Source organism: Podarcis melisellensis (genome assembly GCF_964234715.1).
Source record: "Podarcis melisellensis genome assembly, chromosome: 9".
Taxonomy (NCBI): Eukaryota; Metazoa; Chordata; class Lepidosauria; order Squamata; family Lacertidae; genus Podarcis; species Podarcis melisellensis.
Window position 1 is genome coordinate 66151016 of NC_138541.1, and position 19130 is coordinate 66170145.

Sequence of the window (19130 nt, forward strand, 5' to 3'; positions counted from 1 at the left end):
TCGCAGGAGAAGAAATCAGCCCTCATAACTTGACCTACGGAAAAAAAAATTTTTTAAAGCAATCCCTAAGCCCCGGGGTCACAATTTCTGCAAAAATCTCAATTTTTCCAATTCACTCAAAAATGGTGACAATCGGTTGTAAATGCTCCCTTGAAAGGTTTGGCGCTCGAAACAGAAGGCTTTTTATCACAGGACAAGAAATCAGCTCTCCACAACTTGACCTGCGGAAAAAGATTTTTTTGAAAAAATCCCTAAGCCCCGGGGTCACAATTTCTGCAAAAATCTGAATTTCTCCAATTCACTCAAAAATGGTGCCTGACGGTTGCAAATGCTCCCCTAAAAGGTTTGGCGGTCGTAACAGAATGTTTTTTATCACAGGACAAGAAATCAGCCCTCCACAACTTGACCTGCGGAAAAAGATTTTTTTGAAAAAATCCCTAAGCCCCGGGGTCACAATTTCTGCAAAAATCTCAATTTCTCCAATTCACTTAAAAATTGTGCCTGACGGTTGCAAATGCTCCCCTAAAAGGTTTGGCGGTCGTAACAGAAGGTTTTTTATCACAGGACAAGAAATCAGCCCTCCACAACTTGACCTGCGGAAAAAGATTTTTTTGAAAAAATCCCTAAGCCCCGGGGTCACAATTTCTGCAAAAATCTGAATTTCTCCAATTCACTCAAAAATGGTGCCTGACGGTTGCAAATGCTCCCCTAAAAGGTTTGGCGGTCGTAACAGAATGTTTTTTATCACAGGACAAGAAATCAGCCCTCCACAACTTGACCTGCGGAAAAAGATTTTTTTGAAAAAATCCCTAAGCCCCGGGGTCACAATTTCTGCAAAAATCTCAATTTCTCCAATTCACTTAAAAATTGTGCCTGACGGTTGCAAATGCTCCCCTAAAAGGTTTGGCGGTCGTAACAGAAGGTTTTTTATCACAGGACAAGAAATCAGCCCTCCACAACTTGACCTGCGGAAAAAGATTTTTTTGAAAAAATCCCTAAGCCCCGGGGTCACAATTTCTGCAAAAATCTCAATTTCTTCAATTCACTCAAAAATGGTGCCTGACAGTTGCAAATGCTCCCCTGAAATGTTTGGCGGTCGAAAGAGAAGGCTTCTTATCACAGGACAAGAAATCAGCCCTCCACAACTTGACCTGTGGAAAAAGATTTTTTTGAAAAAATCCCTAAGCCCAGGGGTCACAATTTCTGCAAAAATCTCAATTTCTCCGATTCACCCAAAAATGGTGACAATCGGTTGTAAATGCTCCCTTGAAATGTTTGGCGGTCGAAACAGAAGGCTTTTTATCACAGGACAAGAAATCAGCCCTCCACAACTTGACCTGCGGAAAAAGATTTTTTTGAAAAAATCCCTAAGCCCCGGGGTCACAATTTTTGCAAAAATCTCAATTTCTCCAATGCACTCTAAAATGGTGCCAATCGGTTGTAAATGCTCCCCTGAAAGGTTTGGCCGTCGAAACAGAAGGCTTTTTATCACAGGACAAGAAATCAGCCCTCCACAACTTGAGTTGCGAAAAAAGATTTTTTTGAAAAAATCCCCAAGCCCCGGGGTCACAATTTCTGCAAAAATCTCAATTTCTCCAATTCACTCTAAAATGGTGCCAATCGGTTGTAAATGCTCCCCTGAAATGTTTGGCGGTCGAAACAGAAGGCTTTTTATCACAGGACAAGAAATCAGCCCTCCACAACTTGACCTGCGGAAAAAGATTTTTTTGAAAAAATCCCTAAGCCCCGGGGTCACAATTTCTGCAAAAATCTCAATTTCTCCAATTCACTCAAAAATGGTGCCTGACGCTTGCAAATGCTCCCCTGAAATGTTTGGCGGTCGAAACAGAAGGCTTTTTATCGCAGGAGAAGAAATCAGCCCTCATAACTTGACCTACGGAAAAAAAATTTTTTTAAAGCAATCCCTAAGCCCCGGGGTTACAATTTCTGCAAAAATCTCAATTGTTCCAATTCACTCAAAAATGGTGACAATCGGTTGTAAATGCTCCCTTGAAAGGTTTGGGGCTCGAAACAGAAGGCTTTTTATCACAGGACAAGAAAACAGCTCTCCACAACTTGACCTGCGGAAAAAGATTTTTTTGAAAAAATCCCTAAGCCCCGGGGTCACAATTTCTGCAAAAATCTCAATTTCTCCAATTCACTCAAAAATGGTGCCAATCAGTTCTAAATGCTCCCCTAAAAGGTTTGGCGGTCGTAACAGAAGGTTTTTTATCACAGGACAAGAAATCAGCCCTCCACAACTTGACCTGCGGAAAAAGATTTTTTTGAAAAAATCCCTAAGCCCGGGGTCACAATTTCTGCAAAAATCTCAATTTCTCCAATTCACTCAAAAATGGTGCCAATCGGTTGTAAATGCTCCCCTGAAATGTTTGGCAGTCGAAACAGAAGGCTTTTTATCACAGGACAAGAAATCAGCCCTCCACAACTTGACCTGCGGAAAAAGATTTTTTTGAAAAAATCCCTAAGCCCCGGGGTCACAATTTCTGCAAAAATCTCAATTTCTTCAATTCACTCAAAAATGGTGCCTGACGGTTGCAAATGCTCCCCTAAAAGGTTTGGCGGTCGTAACAGAATGTTTTTTATCACAGGACAAGAAATCAGCCCTCCACAACTTGACCTGCGGAAAAAGATTTTTTTGAAAAAATCCCTAAGCCCCGGGGTCACAATTTCTGCAAAAATCTCAATTTCTCCAATTCACTCAAAAATTGTGCCTGACGGTTGCAAATGCTCCCCTAAAAGGTTTGGCGGTCGTAACAGAAGGTTTTTTATCACAGGACAAGAAATCAGCCCTCCACAACTTGACCTGCGGAAAAAGATTTTTTTGAAAAAATCCCTAAGCCCCGGGGTCACAATTTCTGCAAAAATCTGAATTTCTCCAATTCACTCAAAAATGGTGCCTGACGGTTGCAAATGCTCCCCTAAAAGGTTTGGCGGTCGTAACAGAATGTTTTTTATCACAGGACAAGAAATCAGCCCTCCACAACTTGACCTGCGGAAAAAGATTTTTTTGAAAAAATCCCTAAGCCCCGGGGTCACAATTTCTGCAAAAATCTCAATTTCTCCAATTCACTTAAAAATTGTGCCTGACGGTTGCAAATGCTCCCCTAAAAGGTTTGGCGGTCGTAACAGAAGGTTTTTTATCACAGGACAAGAAATCAGCCCTCCACAACTTGACCTGCGGAAAAAGATTTTTTTGAAAAAATCCCCAAGCCCCGGGGTCACAATTTCTGCAAAAATCTCAATTTCTCCAATTCACTCAAAAATGGTGCCAATCGGTTGTAAATGCTCCCCTGAAAGGTTTGGCCGTCGAAAAAGAAGGCTTTTTATCACAGGACAAGAAATCAGCCCTCCACAACTTGACCTATGGAAAAAGATTTTTTTGAAAAAATCCCCAAGCCCCGGGGTCACAATTTCTGCAAAAATCTCAATTTCTCCAATTCACTTAAAAATTGTGCCTGACGGTTGCAAATGCTCCCCTAAAAGGTTTGGCGGTCGTAACAGAAGGTTTTTTATCACAGGACAAGAAATCAGCCCTCCACAACTTGACCTGCGGAAAAAGATTTTTTTGAAAAAATCCCTAAGCCCCGGGGTCACAATTTCTGCAAAAATCTCAATTTCTTCAATTCACTCAAAAATGGTGCCTGACAGTTGCAAATGCTCCCCTGAAATGTTTGGCGGTCGAAAGAGAAGGCTTCTTATCACAGGACAAGAAATCAGCCCTCCACAACTTGACCTGTGGAAAAAGATTTTTTTGAAAAAATCCCTAAGCCCCGGGGTCACAATTTCTGCAAAAATCTCAATTTCTCCGATTCACCCAAAAATGGTGACAATCGGTTGTAAATGCTCCCTTGAAATGTTTGGCGGTCGAAACAGAAGGCTTTTTATCACAGGACAAGAAATCAGCCCTCCACAACTTGACCTGCGGAAAAAGATTTTTTTGAAAAAATCCCTAAGCCCCGGGGTCACAATTTTTGCAAAAATCTCAATTTCTCCAATTCACTCTAAAATGGTGCCAATCGGTTGTAAATGCTCCCCTGAAAGGTTTGGCCGTCGAAACAGAAGACTTTTTATCACAGGACAAGAAATCAGCCCTCCACAACTTGAGTTGCGAAAAAAGATTTTTTTGAAAAAATCCCCAAGCCCCGGGGTCACAATTTCTGCAAAAATCTCAATTTCTCCAATTCACTCTAAAATGGTGCCAATCGGTTGTAAATGCTCCCCTGAAATGTTTGGCGGTCGAAACAGAAGGCTTTTTATCACAGGACAAGAAATCAGCCCTCCACAACTTGACCTGCGGAAAAAGATTTTTTTGAAAAAATCCCTAAGCCCCGGGGTCACAATTTCTGCAAAAATCTCAATTTTTCCAATTCAGTCAAAAATGGTGCCTGACGCTTGCAAATGCTCCCCTGAAATGTTTGGCGGTCGAAACAGAAGGCTTTTTATCGCAGGAGAAGAAATCAGCCCTCATAACTTGACCTACGGAAAAAAATTTTTTTTAAAGCAATCCCTAAGCCCCGGGGTTACAATTTCTGCAAAAATCTCAATTTTTCCAATTCACTCAAAAATGGTGACAATCGGTTGTAAATGCTCCCTTGAAAGGTTTGGGGCTCGAAACAGAAGGCTTTTTATCACAGGACAAGAAAACAGCTCTCCACAACTTGACCTGCGGAAAAAGATTTTTTTGAAAAAATCCCTAAGCCCCGGGGTCACAATTTCTGCAAAAATCTCAATTTCTCCAATTCACTCAAAAATGGTGCCAATCAGTTCTAAATGCTCCCCTAAAAGGTTTGGCGGTCGTAACAGAAGGTTTTTTATCACAGGACAAGAAATCAGCCCTCCACAACTTGACCTGCGGAAAAAGATTTTTTTGAAAAAATCCCTAAGCCCGGGGTCACAATTTCTGCAAAAATCTCAATTTCTCCAATTCACTCAAAAATGGTGCCAATCGGTTGTAAATGCTCCCCTGAAATGTTTGGCAGTCGAAACAGAAGGCTTTTTATCACAGGACAAGAAATCAGCCCTCCACAACTTGACCTGCGGAAAAAGATTTTTTTGAAAAAATCCCTAAGCCCCGGGGTCACAATTTCTGCAAAAATCTCAATTTCTTCAATTCACTCAAAAATGGTGCCTGACGGTTGCAAATGCTCCCCTAAAAGGTTTGGCGGTCGTAACAGAATGTTTTTTATCACAGGACAAGAAATCAGCCCTCCACAACTTGACCTGCGGAAAAAGATTTTTTTGAAAAAATCCCTAAGCCCCGGGGTCACAATTTCTGCAAAAATCTCAATTTCTCCAATTCACTCAAAAATTGTGCCTGACGGTTGCAAATGCTCCCCTAAAAGGTTTGGCGGTCGCAACAGAAGGTTTTTTATCACAGGACAAGAAATCAGCCCTCCACAACTTGACCTGTGGAAAAAGATTTTTTTGAAAAAATCCCCAAGCCCCGGGGTCACAATTTCTGCAAAAATCTCAATTTCTCCAATTCACTCAAAAATGGTGCCAATCGGTTGTAAATGCTCCCCTGAAAGGTTTGGCCGTCGAAAAAGAAGGCTTTTTATCACAGGACAAGAAATCAGCCCTCCACAACTTGACCTATGGAAAAAGATTTTTTTGAAAAAATCCCCAAGCCCCGGGGTCACAATTTCTGCAAAAATCTCAATTTCTCCAATTCACTAAAAAATGGTACCTGACGATTGCAAGTGCTCCCCTAAAAGGTTTGGCGGTCGTAACAGAAGGTTTTTATCACAGGACAAGAAATCAGCCCTCCACAACTTGACCTGCGGAAAAAGATTTTTTTGAAAAAATCCCTAAGCCCCGGGGTCACAATTTCTGCAAAAATCTCAATTTCTCCAATTCACTCAAAAATGGTGCCAATCGGTTGTAAATGCTCCCCTGAAATGTTTGGCGGTCGAAACAGAAGGCTTTTTATCACAAGACAAGAAATCAGCTCTCCACAACTTGACCTGCGGAAAAAGATTTTTTTGAAAAAATCCCTAAGCCCCGGGGTCACAATTTCTGCAAAAATCTCAATTTCTCCAATTCACTCAAAAATGGTGCCAATCAGTTCTAAATGCTCCCCTAAAAGGTTTGGCGGTCGTAACAGAAGGTTTTTTATCACAGGACAAGAAATCAGCCCTCCACAACTTGACCTGCGGAAAAAGATTTTTTTGAAAAAATCCCTAAGCCCGGGGTCACAATTTCTGCAAAAATCTCAATTTCTCCAATTCACTCAAAAATGGTGCCAATCGGTTGTAAATGCTCCCCTGAAATGTTTGGCAGTCGAAACAGAAGGCTTTTTATCACAGGACAAGAAATCAGCCCTCCACAACTTGACCTGTGGAAAAAGATTTTTTTGAAAAAATCCCTAAGCCCCGGGGTCACAATTTCTGCAAAAATCTCAATTTCTCCAATTCACTCAAAAATGGTGCCAATCGGTTGTAAATGCTCCCCTGAAAGGTTTGGCCGTCGCAACAGAAGGCTTTTTATCACAGGACAAGAAATCAGCCCTCCACAACTTGACCTGTGGAAAAAGATTTTTTTGAAAAAAATCCCCAAGCCCCGGGGTCACAATTTCTGCAAAAATCTCAATTTCTCCAATTCACTAAAAAATGGTGCCTGACGGTTGCAAATGCTCCCCTAAAAGGTTTGGCGGTCGTAACAGAAGGCTTTTTATCACAGGACAAGAAATCAGCCCTCCACAACTTGACCTGTGGAAAAAGATTTTTTTGAAAAAATCCCTAAGCACCGGGGTCACAATTTCTGCAAAAATCTCAATTTCTCCAATTCACTCAAAAATGGTGCCTGACAGTTCTAAATGCTCCCCTAAAAGGTTTGGCGGTCGTAACAGAAGGTTTTTTATCACAGGACAAGAAATCAGCCCTCCACAACTTGACCTGTGGAAAAAGATTTTTTTGAAAAAATCCCTAAGCCCCGGGGTCACAATTTCTGCAAAAATCTCAATTTCTCCAATTCACTGAAAAATGGTGCCTGACGGTTGCAAATGCTCCCCTGAAATGTTTGGCGGTCGAAACAGAAGGCTTTTTATCACAGGACAAGAAATCAGCCCTCCACAACTTGACGTGCGGAAAAAGATTTTTTTGAAAAAATCCCTAAGCCCCGGGGTCACAATTTCTGCAAAAATCTGAATTTCTCCAATTCACTCAAAAATGGTGCCTGACGGTTGCAAATGCTCCCCTAACAGGTTTGGCGGTCGTAACAGAAGGTTTTTTATCACAGGACAAGAAATCAGCCCTCCACAACTTGACCTGCGGAAAAAGATTTTTTTGAAAAAATCCCTAAGCCCGGGGTCACAATTTCTGCAAAAATCTCAATTTCTCCAATTCACTCAAAAATGGTGCCTGACAGTTGCAAATGCTCCCCTGAAATGTTTGGCGGTCGAAAGAGAAGGCTTCTTATCACAGGACAAGAAATCAGCCCTCCACAACTTGACCTGTGGAAAAAGATTTTTTTGAAAAAATCCCTAAGCCCCGGGGTCACAATTTCTGCAAAAATCTCAATTTCTCCCATTCACCCAAAAATGGTGACAATCGGTTGTAAATGCTCCCTTGAAATGTTTGGCGGTCGAAACAGAAGGCTTTTTATCACAGGACAAGAAATCAGCCCTCCACAACTTGACCTGCGGAAAAAGATTTTTTTGAAAAAATCCCTAAGCCCCGGGGTCACAATTTTTGCAAAAATCTCAATTTCTCCAATTCACTCTAAAATGGTGCCAATCGGTTGTAAATGCTCCCCTGAAAGGTTTGGCCGTCGAAACAGAAGGCTTTTTATCACAGGACAAGAAATCAGCCCTCCACAACTTGACCTATGGAAAAAGATTTTTTTGAAAAAATCCCCAAGCCCCGGGGTCACAATTTCTGCAAAAATCTCAATTTCTCCAATTCACTAAAAAATGGTGCCTGACGGTTGCAAGTGCTCCCCTAAAAGGTTTGGCGGTCGTAACAGAAGGTTTTTATCACAGGACAAGAAATCAGCCCTCCACAACTTGACCTGCGGAAAAAGATTTTTTTGAAAAAATCCCTAAGCCCCGGGGTCACAATTTCTGCAAAAATCTCAATTTCTCCAATTCACTCAAAAATGGTGCCAATCAGTTGTAAATGCTCCCCTGAAATGTTTGGCTGTCGAAACAGAAGGCTTTTTATCACAAGACAAGAAATCAGCTCTCCACAACTTGACCTGCGGGAAAAGATTTTTTTGAAAAAATCCCTAAGCCCCGGGGTCACAATTTCTGCAAAAATCTCAATTTCTCCAATTCACTCAAAAATGGTGCCAATCAGTTCTAAATGCTCCCCTAAAAGGTTTGGCGGTCGTAACAGAAGGTTTTTTATCACAGGACAAGAAATCAGCCCTCCACAACTTGACCTGCGGAAAAAGATTTTTTTGAAAAAATCCCTAAGCCCCGGGGTCACAATTTCTGCAAAAATCTCAATTTCTCCAATTCACTGAAAAATGGTGCCTGACGGTTGCAAATGCTCCCCTGAAATGTTTGGCGGTCGAAACAGAAGGCTTTTTATCACAGGACAAGAAATCAGGCCTCCACAACTTGACTTGCGGAAAAATATTTTTTTGAAAAAATCCCTAAGCCCCGGGGTCACAATTTCTGCAAAAATCTGAATTTCTCCAATTCACTCAAAAATGGTGCCTGACGGTTGCAAATGCTCCCCTAACAGGTTTGGCGGTCGTAACAGAAGGTTTTTTATCACAGGACAAGAAATCAGTCCTCCACAACTTGACCTGCGGAAAAAGATTTTTTTGAAAAAATCCCTAAGCCCGGGGTCACAATTTCTGCAAAAATCTCAATTTCTCCAATTCACTCAAAAATGGTGCCTGACAGTTGCAAATGCTCCCCTGAAATGTTTGGCGGTCGAAAGAGAAGGCTTCTTATCACAGGACAAGAAATCAGCCCTCCACAACTTGACCTGTGGAAAAAGATTTTTTTGAAAAAATCCCTAAGCCCCGGGGTCACAATTTCTGCAAAAATCTCAATTTCTCCAATTCACTCAAAAATGGTGCCTGGCAGTTCTAAATGCTCCCCTAAAAGGTTTGGCGGTCGTAACAGAAGGTTTTTTATCACAGGACAAGAAATCAGCCCTCCACAACTTGACCTGTGGAAAAAGATTTTTTTGAAAAAATCCCTAAGCCCCGGGGTCACAATTTCTGCAAAAATCTCAATTTCTCCAATTCACTCAAAAATGGTGCCTGACAGTTCTAAATGCTCCCCTAAAAGGTTTGGCGGTCGTAACAGAAGGTTTTTTATCACAGGACAAGAAATCAGCCCTCCACAACTTGACCTGTGGAAAAAGATTTTTTTGAAAAAATCCCTAAGCCCCGGGGTCACAATTTCTGCAAAAATCTCAATTTCTCCAATTCACTGAAAAATGGTGCCTGACGGTTGCAAATGCTCCCCTGAAATGTTTGGCGGTCGAAACAGAAGGCTTTTTATCACAGGACAAGAAATCAGCCCTCCACAACTTGACTTGCGGAAAAATATTTTTTTGAAAAAATCCCTAAGCCCCGGGGTCACAATTTCTGCAAAAATCTGAATTTCTCCAATTCACTCAAAAATGGTGCCTGACGGTTGCAAATGCTCCCCTGAAATGTTTGGCGGTCGAAACAGAAGGCTTTTTATCACAGGACAAGAAATCAGGCCTCCACAACTTGACTTGCGGAAAAATATTTTTTTGAAAAAATCCCTAAGCCCCGGGGTCACAATTTCTGCAAAAATCTGAATTTCTCCAATTCACTCAAAAATGGTGCCTGACGGTTGCAAATGCTCCCCTAACAGGTTTGGCGGTCGTAACAGAAGGTTTTTTATCACAGGACAAGAAATCAGTCCTCCACAACTTGACCTGCGGAAAAAGATTTTTTTGAAAAAATCCCTAAGCCCGGGGTCACAATTTCTGCAAAAATCTCAATTTCTCCAATTCACTCAAAAATGGTGCCTGACAGTTGCAAATGCTCCCCTGAAATGTTTGGCGGTCGAAAGAGAAGGCTTCTTATCACAGGACAAGAAATCAGCCCTCCACAACTTGACCTGTGGAAAAAGATTTTTTTGAAAAAATCCCTAAGCCCCGGGGTCACAATTTCTGCAAAAATCTCAATTTCTCCAATTCACTCAAAAATGGTGCCTGGCAGTTCTAAATGCTCCCCTAAAAGGTTTGGCGGTCGTAACAGAAGGTTTTTTATCACAGGACAAGAAATCAGCCCTCCACAACTTGACCTGTGGAAAAAGATTTTTTTGAAAAAATCCCTAAGCCCCGGGGTCACAATTTCTGCAAAAATCTCAATTTCTCCAATTCACTCAAAAATGGTGCCTGACAGTTCTAAATGCTCCCCTAAAAGGTTTGGCGGTCGTAACAGAAGGTTTTTTATCACAGGACAAGAAATCAGCCCTCCACAACTTGACCTGTGGAAAAAGATTTTTTTGAAAAAATACCTAAGCCCCGGGGTCACAATTTCTGCAAAAATCTCAATTTCTCCAATTCACTGAAAAATGGTGCCTGACGGTTGCAAATGCTCCCCTGAAATGTTTGGCGGTCGAAACAGAAGGCTTTTTATCACAGGACAAGAAATCAGCCCTCCACAACTTGACTTGCGGAAAAATATTTTTTTGAAAAAATCCCTAAGCCCCGGGGTCACAATTTCTGCAAAAATCTGAATTTCTCCAATTCACTCAAAAATGGTGCCTGACGGTTGCAAATGCTCCCCTAACAGGTTTGGCGGTCGTAACAGAAGGTTTTTTATCACAGGACAAGAAATCAACCCTCCACAACTTGACCTGCGGAAAAAGATTTTTTTGAAAAAATCCCTAAGCCCGGGGTCACAATTTCTGCAAAAATCTCAATTTCTCCAATTCACTCAAAAATGGTGCCTGACAGTTGCAAATGCTCCCCTGAAATGTTTGGCGGTCGAAAGAGAAGGCTTCTTATCACAGGACAAGAAATCAGCCCTCCACAACTTGACCTGTGGAAAAAGATTTTTTTGAAAAAATCCCTAAGCCCCGGGGTCACAATTTCTGCAAAAATCTCAATTTCTCCCATTCACCCAAAAATGGTGACAATCGGTTGTAAATGCTCCCTTGAAATGTTTGGCGGTCGAAACAGAAGGCTTTTTATCACAGGACAAGAAATCAGCCCTCCACAACTTGACCTGCGGAAAAAGATTTTTTTGAAAAAATCCCTAAGCCCCGGGGTCACAATTTTTGCAAAAATCTCAATTTCTCCAATTCACTCTAAAATGGTGCCAATCGGTTGTAAATGCTCCCCTGAAAGGTTTGGCCGTCGAAACAGAAGGCTTTTTATCACAGGACAAGAAATCAGCCCTCCACAACTTGACCTATGGAAAAAGATTTTTTTGAAAAAATCCCCAAGCCCCGGGGTCACAATTTCTGCAAAAATCTCAATTTCTCCAATTCACTAAAAAATGGTGCCTGACGGTTGCAAGTGCTCCCCTAAAAGGTTTGGCGGTCGTAACAGAAGGTTTTTATCACAGGACAAGAAATCAGCCCTCCACAACTTGACCTGCGGAAAAAGATTTTTTTGAAAAAATCCCTAAGCCCCGGGGTCACAATTTCTGCAAAAATCTCAATTTCTCCAATTCACTCAAAAATTGTGCCAATCAGTTGTAAATGCTCCCCTGAAATGTTTGGCTGTCGAAACAGAAGGCTTTTTATCACAAGACAAGAAATCAGCTCTCCACAACTTGACCTGCGGAAAAAGATTTTTTTGAAAAAATCCCTAAGCCCCGGGGTCACAATTTCTGCAAAAATCTCAATTTCTCCAATTCACTCAAAAATGGTGCCAATCAGTTCTAAATGCTCCCCTAAAAGGTTTGGCGGTCGTAACAGAAGGTTTTTTATCACAGGACAAGAAATCAGCCCTCCACAACTTGACCTGTGGAAAAAGATTTTTTTGAAAAAATCCCTAAGCCCCGGGGTCACAATTTCTGCAAAAATCTCAATTTCTCCAATTCACTCAAAAATGGTGCCTGGCAGTTCTAAATGCTCCCCTAAAAGGTTTGGCGGTCGTAACAGAAGGTTTTTTATCACAGGACAAGAAATCAGCCCTCCACAACTTGACCTGTGGAAAAAGATTTTTTTGAAAAAATCCCTAAGCCCCGGGGTCACAATTTCTGCAAAAATCTCAATTTCTCCAATTCACTGAAAAATGGTGCCTGACGGTTGCAAATGCTCCCCTGAAATGTTTGGCGGTCGAAACAGAAGGCTTTTTATCACAGGACAAGAAATCAGCCCTCCACAACTTGACTTGCGGAAAAATATTTTTTTGAAAAAATCCCTAAGCCCCGGGGTCACAATTTCTGCAAAAATCTGAATTTCTCCAATTCACTCAAAAATGGTGCCTGACGGTTGCAAATGCTCCCCTAACAGGTTTGGCGGTCGTAACAGAAGGTTTTTTATCACAGGACAAGAAATCAACCCTCCACAACTTGACCTGCGGAAAAAGATTTTTTTGAAAAAATCCCTAAGCCCGGGGTCACAATTTCTGCAAAAATCTCAATTTCTCCAATTCACTCAAAAATGGTGCCTGACAGTTGCAAATGCTCCCCTGAAATGTTTGGCGGTCGAAAGAGAAGGCTTCTTATCACAGGACAAGAAATCAGCCCTCCACAACTTGACCTGTGGAAAAAGATTTTTTTGAAAAAATCCCTAAGCCCCGGGGTCACAATTTCTGCAAAAATCTCAATTTCTCCCATTCACCCAAAAATGGTGACAATCGGTTGTAAATGCTCCCTTGAAATGTTTGGCGGTCGAAACAGAAGGCTTTTTATCACAGGACAAGAAATCAGCCCTCCACAACTTGACCTGCGGAAAAAGATTTTTTTGAAAAAATCCCTAAGCCCCGGGGTCACAATTTTTGCAAAAATCTCAATTTCTCCAATTCACTCTAAAATGGTGCCAATCGGTTGTAAATGCTCCCCTGAAAGGTTTGGCCGTCGAAACAGAAGGCTTTTTATCACAGGACAAGAAATCAGCCCTCCACAACTTGACCTATGGAAAAAGATTTTTTTGAAAAAATCCCCAAGCCCCGGGGTCACAATTTCTGCAAAAATCTCAATTTCTCCAATTCACTAAAAAATGGTGCCTGACGGTTGCAAGTGCTCCCCTAAAAGGTTTGGCGGTCGTAACAGAAGGTTTTTATCACAGGACAAGAAATCAGCCCTCCACAACTTGACCTGCGGAAAAAGATTTTTTTGAAAAAATCCCTAAGCCCCGGGGTCACAATTTCTGCAAAAATCTCAATTTCTCCAATTCACTCAAAAATTGTGCCAATCAGTTGTAAATGCTCCCCTGAAATGTTTGGCTGTCGAAACAGAAGGCTTTTTATCACAAGACAAGAAATCAGCTCTCCACAACTTGACCTGCGGAAAAAGATTTTTTTGAAAAAATCCCTAAGCCCCGGGGTCACAATTTCTGCAAAAATCTCAATTTCTCCAATTCACTCAAAAATGGTGCCTGACGGTTGCAAATGCTCCCCTAAAAGGTTTGGCGGTCGTAACAGAAGGTTTTTTATCACAGGACAAGAAATCAGCCCTCCACAACTTGACCTGCGGAAAAAGATTTTTTTGAAAAAATCCCTAAGCCCCGGGGTCACAATTTCTGCAAAAATCTCAATTTCTCCAATTCACTGAAAAATGGTGCCTGACGGTTGCAAATGCTCCCCTGAAATGTTTGGCGGTCGAAACAGAAGGCTTTTTATAACAGGACAAGAAATCAGCCCTCCACAACTTGACTTGCGGAAAAATATTTTTTTGAAAAAATCCCTAAGCCCCGGGGTCACAATTTCTGCAAAAATCTGAATTTCTCCAATTCACTCAAAAATGGTGCCTGACGGTTGCAAATGCTCCCCTAACAGGTTTGGCGGTCGTAACAGAAGGTTTTTTATCACAGGACAAGAAATCAGCCCTCCACAACTTGACCTGCGGAAAAAGATTTTTTTGAAAAAATCCCTAAGCCCGGGGTCACAATTTCTGCAAAAATCTCAATTTCTCCAATTCACTCAAAAATGGTGCCTGACAGTTGCAAATGCTCCCCTGAAATGTTTGGCGGTCGAAAGAGAAGGCTTCTTATCACAGGACAAGAAATCAGCCCTCCACAACTTGACCTGTGGAAAAAGATTTTTTTGAAAAAATCCCTAAGCCCCGGGGTCACAATTTCTGCAAAAATCTCAATTTCTCCCATTCACCCAAAAATGGTGACAATCGGTTGTAAATGCTCCCTTGAAATGTTTGGCGGTCGAAACAGAAGGCTTTTTATCACAGGACAAGAAATCAGCCCTCCACAACTTGACCTGCGGAAAAAGATTTTTTTGAAAAAATCCCTAAGCCCCGGGGTCACAATTTTTGCAAAAATCTCAATTTCTCCAATTCACTCTAAAATGGTGCCAATCGGTTGTAAATGCTCCACTGAAAGGTTTGGCCGTCGAAACAGAAGGCTTTTTATCACAGGACAAGAAATCAGCCCTCCACAACTTGAGTTGCGAAAAAAGATTTTTTTGAAAAAATCCCCAAGCCCCGGGGTCACAATTTCTGCAAAAATCTCAATTTCTCCAATTCACTCTAAAATGGTGCCAATCGGTTGTAAATGCTCCCCTGAAATGTTTGGCGGTCGAAACAGAAGGCTTTTTATCACAGGACAAGAAATCAGCCCTCCACAACTTGACCTGCGGAAAAAGATTTTTTTGAAAAAATCCCTAAGCCCCGGGGTCACAATTTCTGCAAAAATCTCAATTTTTCCAATTCAATCAAAAATGGTGCCTGACGCTTGCAAATGCTCCCCTGAAATGTTTGGCGGTCGAAACAGAAGGCTTTTTATCGCAGGAGAAGAAATCAGCCCTCATAACTTGACCTACGGAAAAAAAAATTTTTTAAAGCAATCCCTAAGCCCCGGGGTCACAATTTCTGCAAAAATCTCAATTTTTCCAATTCACTCAAAAATGGTGACAATCGGTTGTAAATGCTCCCTTGAAAGGTTTGGCGCTCGAAACAGAAGGCTTTTTATCACAGGACAAGAAATCAGCTCTCCACAACTTGACCTGCGGAAAAAGATTTTTTTGAAAAAATCCCTAAGCCCCGGGGTCACAATTTCTGCAAAAATCTCAATTTCTCCAATTCACTCAAAAATGGTGCCAATCAGTTCTAAATGCTCCCCTAAAAGGTTTGGCGCTCTTAACAGAAGGTTTTTTATCACAGGACAAGAAATCAGCCCTCCACAACTTGACCTGCGGAAAAAGATTTTTTTGAAAAAATCCCTAAGCCCGGGGTCACAATTTCTGCAAAAATCTCAATTTCTCCAATTCACTCAAAAATGGTGCCAATCGGTTGTAAATGCTCCCCTGAAATGTTTGGCGGTCGAAACAGAAGGCTTTTTATCACAGGACAAGAAATCAGCCCTCCACAACTTGACCTGTGGAAAAAGATTTTTTTGAAAAAATCCCTAAGCCCCGGGGTCACAATTTCTGCAAAAATCTCAATTTCTCCAATTCACTCAAAAATGGTGCTAATCGGTTGTAAATGCTCCCCTGAAAGGTTTGGCCGTCGAAACAGAAGGCTTTTTATCACAGGACAAGAAATCAGCCCTCCACAACTTGACCTATGGAAAAAGATTTTTTTGAAAAAATCCCCAAGCCCCGGGGTCACAATTTCTGCAAAAATCTCAATTTCTCCAATTCACTAAAAAATGGTGCCTGACGGTTGCAAGTGCTCCCCTAAAAGGTTTGGCGGTCGTAACAGAGGGTTTTTATCACAGGACAAGAAATCAGCCCTCCACAACTTGACCTGCGGAAAAAGATTTTTTTGAAAAAATCCCTAAGCCCCGGGGTCACAATTTCTGCAAAAATCTCAATTTCTCCAATTCACTCAAAAATGGTGCCAATCAGTTGTAAATGCTCCCCTGAAATGTTTGGCGGTCGAAACAGAAGGCTTTTTATCACAAGACAAGAAATCAGCTCTCCACAACTTGACCTGCGGAAAAAGATTTTTTTGAAAAAATCCCTAAGCCCCGGGGTCACAATTTCTGCAAAAATCTCAATTTCTCCAATTCACTCAAAAATGGTGCCAATCAGTTCTAAATGCTCCCCTAAAAGGTTTGGCGGTCGTAACAGAAGGTTTTTTATCACAGGACAAGAAATCAGCCCTCCACAACTTGACCTGCGGAAAAAGATTTTTTTGAAAAAATCCCTAAGCCCCGGGGTCACAATTTCTGCAAAAATCTCAATTTCTCCAATTCACTGAAAAATGGTGCCTGACGGTTGCAAATGCTCCCCTGAAATGTTTGGCGGTCGAAACAGAAGGCTTTTTATCACAGGACAAGAAATCAGCCCTCCACAACTTGACTTGCGGAAAAATATTTTTTTTGAAAAAATCCCTAAGCCCCGGGGTCACAATTTCTGCAAAAATCTGAATTTCTCCAATTCACTCAAAAATGGTGCCTGACGGTTGCAAATGCTCCCCTAACAGGTTTGGCGGTCGTAACAGAAGGTTTTTTATCACAGGACAAGAAATCAGCCCTCCACAACTTGACCTGCGGAAAAAGATTTTTTTGAAAAAATCCCTAAGCCCGGGGTCACAATTTCTGCAAAAATCTCAATTTCTCCAATTCACTCAAAAATGGTGCCTGACAGTTGCAAATGCTCCCCTGAAATGTTTGGCGGTCGAAAGAGAAGGCTTCTTATCACAGGACAAGAAATCAGCCCTCCACAACTTGACCTGTGGAAAAAGATTTTTTTGAAAAAATCCCTAAGCCCCGGGGTCACAATTTCTGCAAAAATCTCAATTTCTCCCATTCACCCAAAAATGGTGACAATCGGTTGTAAATGCTCCCTTGAAATGTTTGGCGGTCGAAACAGAAGGCTTTTTATCACAGGACAAGAAATCAGCCCTCCACAACTTGACCTGCGGAAAAAGATTTTTTTGAAAAAATCCCTAAGCCCCGGGGTCACAATTTTTGCAAAAATCTCAATTTCTCCAATTCACTCTAAAATGGTGCCAATCGGTTGTAAATGCTCCCCTGAAAGGTTTGGCCGTCGAAACAGAAGGCTTTTTATCACAGGACAAGAAATCAGCCCTCCACAACTTGAGTTGCGAAAAAAGATTTTTTTGAAAAAATCCACAAGCCCCGGGGTCACAATTTCTGCAAAATCTCAATTTCTCCAATTCACTCTAAAATGGTGCCAATCGGTTGTAAATGCTCCCCTGAAATGTTTGGCGGTCGAAACAGAAGGCTTTTTATCACAGGACAAGAAATCAGCCCTCCACAACTTGACCTGCGGAAAAAGATTTTTTTGAAAAAATCCCTAAGCCCCGGGGTCACAATTTCTGCAAAAATCTCAATTTTTCCAATTCAATCAAAAATGGTGCCTGACGCTTGCAAATGCTCCCCTGAAATGTTTGGCGGTCGAAACAGAAGGCTTTTTATCGCAGGAGAAGAAATCAGCCCTCATAACTTGACCTACGGAAAAAATTTTTTTTTAAAGCAATCCCTAAGCCCCGGGGTCACAATTTCTGCAAAAATCTCAATTTTTCCAATTCACTCAAAAATGGTGACAATCGGTTGTAAATGCTCCCTTGAAAGGTTTGGCGCTCGAAACAGAAGGCTTTTTATCACAGGACAAGAAATCAGCTCTCCACAACTTGACCTGCGGAAAAAGATTTTTTTGAAAAAATCCCTAAGCCCCGGGGTCACAATTTCTGCAAAAATCTCAATTTCTCCAATTCACTCAAAAATGGTGCCAATCAGTTCTAAATGCTCCCCTAAAAGGTTTGGCGGTCGTAACAGAAGGTTTTTTATCACAGGACAAGAAATCAGCCCTCCACAACTTGACCTGCGGAAAAAGATTTTTTTGAAAAAATCCCTAAGCCCGGGGTCACAATTTCTGCAAAAATCTCAATTTCTCCAATTCACTCAAAAATGGTGCCAATCGGTTGTAAATGCTCCCCTGAAATGTTTGGCAGTCGAAACAGAAGGCTTTTTATCACAGGACAAGAAATCAGCCCTCCACAACTTGACCTGCGGAAAAAGATTTTTTTGAAAAAATCCCTAAGCCCCGGGGTCACAATTTCTGCAAAAATCTGAATTTCTCCAATTCACTCAAAAATGGGGCCTGACGGTTGCAAATGCTCCCCTGATAGGTTTGGCGGTCGTAACAGAATGTTTTTTATCACAGGACAAGAAATCAGCCCTCCACAACTTGACCTGCGGAAAAAGATTTTTTTGAAAAAATCCCTAAGCCCCGGGGTCACAATTTCTGCAAAAATCTCAATTTCTCCAATTCACTCAAAAATTGTGCCAGACGGTTGCAAATGCTCCCCTAAAAGGTTTGGCGGTCGTAACAGAAGGTTTTTTATCACAGGACAAGAAATCAGCCCTCCACAACTTGACCTGCGGAAAAAGAATTTTTTGAAAAAATCCCTAAGCCCCGGGGTCACAATTTCTGCAAAAATCTCAATTTCTCCAATTCACTCAAAAATTGTGCCAATCGGTTGTAAATGCTCCCCTGAAATGTTTGGCGGTCGAAACAGAAGGCTTTTTATCACAGGACAAGAAATCAGCCCTCCACAACTTGACCTGTGGAAAAAGATTTTTTTGAAAAAATCCCTAAGCCCCGGGGTCACAATTTCTGCAAAAATCTCAATTTCTCCAATTCACTCAAAAATGGTGCCGATCGGTTGTAAATGCTCCCCTGAAAGGTTTGGCCGTCGAAACAGAAGGCTTTTTATCACAGGACAAGAAATCAGCCCTCCACAACTTGACCTGTGGAAAAAGATTTTTTTGAAAAAATCCCTATGCCCCGGGGTCACAATTTCTGCAAAAATCTCAATTTCTCCAATTCACTCAAAAATGGTGCCAATCAGTTGTAAATGCTCCCCTGAAATGTTTGGCGGTCGAAACAGAAGGCTTTTTATCACAAGACAAGAAATCAGCTCTCCACAACTTGACCTGCGGAAATGATTTTTTTGAAAAAATCCCTAAGCCCCGGGGTCACAATTTCTGCAAAAATCTCAATTTCTCCAATTCACTCAAAAATGGTGCCAATCAGTTCTAAATGCTCCCCTAAAAGGTTTGGCGGTCGTAACAG